The sequence below is a fragment of the Hibiscus syriacus genome, unplaced genomic scaffold (genome assembly GCF_006381635.1).
Source record: "Hibiscus syriacus cultivar Baekdansim isolate YM2019G1 unplaced genomic scaffold, ASM638163v2 tig00116989_pilon, whole genome shotgun sequence".
Taxonomy (NCBI): Eukaryota; Viridiplantae; Streptophyta; class Magnoliopsida; order Malvales; family Malvaceae; genus Hibiscus; species Hibiscus syriacus.
This window is the reverse complement of record NW_024063508.1, coordinates 6,141,036-6,146,079: the sequence shown is the minus strand read 5'-3', so window position 1 is coordinate 6,146,079 and position 5,044 is coordinate 6,141,036.

Sequence of the window (5,044 nt, the reverse complement as noted above, 5' to 3'; positions counted from 1 at the left end):
ACCAACCTAAATACTTCCCTTTCTTGACCTAGAACTACATGACCCTCAAGTTGTTCTATGTAAATTTCTTCGTCAAGATCCCTATTCATGAAAGTTGTTTTAATATCCATTTGATGTACTTCTAGATTTTGCAAAGCGACAATTGTGAGTATCATTTCTTATGGATGTTATTCTTGATACATGAGAGTATGTCTCAAAGTAGTCAAGGCCTTTTTTTGTCGGTATCCTTTTATTACCTATTTGGCCTTGTACTTATTAATTGTTCCATCTGCTTTCATTTTTCATTTAAAAAGAATTTCAAATTTAGTGGTTCAATCACCAGAGGATGATCCACTCATTACCAAGTATGGTTCTGTATGATGGAATCTATTTAGCTCTTAATAGCTTCCTTCCAAGAGGTGCCTTCAGAGAATCATGTAGCTTCACTATATGTTTGAGGTTCAACCACCAACATAAAGGTTAAGAAGTCTGTCCCAAAGGATTTTCTAACCCTTTCCCGTTTGCTTCTTCTTGGCTAAAATTCAGCTTCCTATTGATAATCCAGAGTATCCTCATTGTTAGTCTCTAAAGTTCATTTTAAACTTTGATCAACCTCTTTAGATTTATAAGGGAAAATATTTTCAAACAATGATGCATTCTTTGATTACATTATTGCATTCTTGTGAATCTCAGGATTCTTTGTTTCATACATGATAAATCGATATGCATAGTTATGTTTTGCTTAGCAAATGAAAATACAATTCACACCTATTTTCGTTTGCTTTGGTAATGGGGCCATTACCTTGGCAAGAAACCCCCACATTTTCAAAAGTTTGTAGGAAGGTTTCTAATATTTCCATAATTCATATGGTGTCTTGTCTATTTCCTTTTGGGATACCTTATTTAAAAGGTAATTAGCTGAAAGGAAAGATCCCCCTACATGTTATGTAATAACCTAAAACTGCCTAACAAGGCATTCATAATTTTTTTAGAGTTTGATTTTTTCACTCGATTACTCCATTTGATTGAGGATAATAAGGTGGTGTTACTTCGTGACTAATACCATGTTGTGAACAAAATTCACTGAATGGTTCAACATATTCACCACCACAATCACTTTTTATCATCTTAATCTTTTTATTACGTTGGTTTTAAAACTTCTTACTTATAGAGTATAAATTTCTCTATAGTTTCATCTGTTATCTAAAGCAAATATACATAGTAATAATTTGCTCTATTGTCAATGAAGGTAATAAAATATTTACTCCCTCATCTTGTTTGGACAAATTTCAAGTCACAAATGTTATTGTGAATTAAATCAAGTGGTTTGGTATTTCTTTCAACAGTTTGAAAATATGATCTTATTAATTTTGCCTCAATACCCTCACAGTTAAAGGACTAAGAGGATTTGTACCCCATCTTTCCATAGTTAAAGCACTTCCTTTGGAATTTATTCTTCTTGGAAGTTTCACCTTTAGGACCCAGTTATGACCTATTTTTGGGTTGTTTTCTCATCTTGGAGTCCCTGACGTCTATCATGTTTACCTTAGCCTCTTCTTTGTTAAGCATTGATCTTGTTGTCTTCTTTTATTCAAAGTCTGACAACCACTTATTCCATGGTCATTTCCTTCCCCTTATGCTTCAGATAATTCTTGAAGTCACTCTATCTAGGAGGTAATTTCTCAATAACAACAGCCATCTGAAAGGATTATCCCATGACCATTCTTTGGCAAGAATTCCATTGATCAATAGCTGGAATTTCTCCATTTGTTTTACTACTGGGTTAGAGTTAACCATAGTAAAATTCAAGAACTTGGCAACTGAAAACCTTTTAGCTCCAATATCTTCAGCTTTGTATTTGTGGTCCAATGATTCCCATAATTTTTTTACTATTTCATATCTAACATATACCATATATAATTAATACTGAAGACAATTTAGTATTATATTCTGACATATATAATTTGAATGCTTCCAAGCTTCAACAATGTCAAAAGCAATATCATTGTGTTCTTCATCTTTAAGAACAGGAGAATCTTTCTTCAAGAACCTTGAAAGGTTTATTGTGGTCAAAAAGAAAAACATATTTTATTACCACATCTTGAAATTCTCTCCACATAATTTCACTGGCTTCTCGTTGTGGTTAACTACCACTACAGATTGACCCACATTCATATTTGAATTTGTCACGAACGAAAGAGAATAACAAGATGGGGAGTTCAAAATCAAAGCAAGATAATTGGGGAAATAAAAGAGGAATTAGGGATTATGAAAGAGGAATAGAGGAATTAGGGATTTTAATTCCTAAGGCTAAGACATAAGAAACTTCCCTGGAAATGGATATCAATAAGGAGGATGAGAAGGTAAATGGGACAAAGAACATGGGCTCAGAAGTGGATCCATCCAGTAGCCCACAAGAGAAAATACCTTAACTCTTATCTGCAAAGGAAATTGTTAGAGTTAGTTATCCAACTGTCAATTTAAGATTTTCCATAGTATATTGTATTGAAAATAAAACCATGTACTTGAGAAGAAAAACTTATCTGATGAATGAATGAAAATTCCTTTTCTGTAATCTCTTTTCTTCTCTTCTTCTAAATCCTTCATTTCTTAGATATTCGATTCTCTATTTCTCACGGTTCATAACAAATTGCATCAGAACCTAAATTTATGGCATTGTAGAGAAGTGGAAAAACAGAAGAAGACTCAATCCATGGCAGAGTCGACTGAACTTACTGCCATTCAGCAAAAAATTAAAGATATGTCCAAGAAAGTGGAACAAGTCACTATTGAAACAAAACCTCCAAAGTGTTGGGAGGAGAAACACAATCGTCTAAACAACATGGAATCAAAAATAAAAACCAATCAAGCTTATATATAACAAGTCTTATGAATCTTAACGGGGAGGAATGATGAGCAAGATATGGCAAGCTCAGAAAATGAGCAGATTGCTACACCTATTCCAACAAAAGTTGATGGAAAGAAATCGGTGATGGTGACAGTGATAAATGATAAGTCCAGATTCTCTTACAATATAGATGAACCAGGTATCCTCAAATCTAAACCTTATGAATCTCAGATGGATCAATCGAATATTATGGTGGAAAATCAAACAGGGGATAGCAATGGGGCCAAAATAGTTCAAGCAGGGGCAGTAATAAATGTTGGATTTATGCTTCCTAGGCCAAAAGTAGAATAATTTTTTTTTTGATGGAACGAACACAAGGGGTTGGGTACAAAAATGTCATAAGTTCCTTCATCTCTTTGGGATTTCTGAGGAATAAAGAGTTGAGATAGTTGCGATATATTTAGAGGGAAAGGTTGAATTATTGTCTGATAGTTATATTATACAAAAAAATTAAGTACATTGGCATGAGTTCGAAGCAGATTTATGTCATCAATTTAATGATATGTAGTATTCATATGTCATAGAAGAATTTAGTAAGTTAACACAAAAAGAAACGATGGAAGAGTATCAAGTGAGGTTTGAAGAGTTGAAACCTTTCATTTTAAGCTCTCAACCCTAAAGAAGTAGCTGAATCTTGCAGGCAGGCTAAATTATATGAAATCTCAGTTGAGTTTGAAAGCAAACGACATAAAAAGAACTTAAGAATCCCGCCCAAACCAACTTTGTCAAACCTGCTCCAATTCAAACAAACCATAAAGTTATTCTAAACCATCAAAACCAGTTTGCCAGAGTATCATATATTGAACAATTTGTGTTATAAATATGGTGAAAATTTTCAACCAGGCCACCAATGCAAATTGCGACAATTGAATTAAATGGAAGAAACTAATAGCCATGAAGAACCAATCATACTAGAAGACGTTTTAGGGGTTTAAATGTTAAAGATGAGAATATGGAGATTTAAGTTAATGCTCTCTCATGTAGCATTGGTTATACAACAATTAGAATTCAAGGATTGGTCAGGGGAAAACCTCTTAATATCCTTATTGAAAGTGGTAGCACACATAGTTTTATCACTCTTAAATGGGCTAAAGCTGATATTGAGTTAGTTGCAACTCGACCACTAGCTATTACAGTAGCTAAGGGAGATAAACTTTATAGTTCAGCCAAAAGAAATAATTTATGTTGGATTATACAAGGCCATCAGTTTTTTCATTATTTTCGGGTACTAAATTTAGGAGGCAGTGATACGGTCCTTTGGGACGATTAGATGCACAAATATAGCCCATTCTTATGGATTTTAATGCCATGACTATCACTTTTGAGAATGATGGACAACAATTATTGATTCACGGTCATCAAACACCCCTCATTCTGAAAACAGTATCTAGTGACAAAATTCAAAAGATTACTGCTAAGGATCCAGATTTATTCGGAGAGATTTATTTACAGAGTATGGAAAATTGTGAACATGTACCTAGAGAGCTACAACCACTGTTAGTATAATATGTAGGAGTTTTGGAAGAACCTATGTTGAAAACATTTTTTTGTTTCGATATAACAAATTAAATTTAAATGAATTTTAAGATTTTACAAATGATTTTCTAAGTATATTCGATTCAATTAATCGAATATCAAATTATTACTCTAAGTCTTTTAATATCAATTTCAAACCTTACTAAATGTGTAAAATTGTGTTTTATACTTAAACTATTTTTGAAACAATTTTAACAAAGTGTTTTAAACAAAAATCAAGCCTAAAATCAAAATTTTCAAAGTGATGCACCGATGCACCAATCCATGCATCGATGCACCAAGGAATTATTGAACATCGAATGCATTTTATGCATCGATGCACATACCATGCATCGATGCACAAGACCATGCATCGATGCACTCAGGCTTTTTCAAAACATCGAATGCATTTCATGCATCGATGCATCCTTAGTGCACCGATGCACTGAGAGTCCAATGGTCAAAATATTTGAATTTTACACTGATGCACCTAGGGTATGCATCGATGCACTGACGCTCCCAACTGAATTTATTAATTGTTTTCACACTTAAACGGCTATATTGACTCCACTAATCATCCCCAACGTTCAGAATCATTTGAAAGTGTATTTAAACAAGATTAGAAGCCATTGATCAAAAACA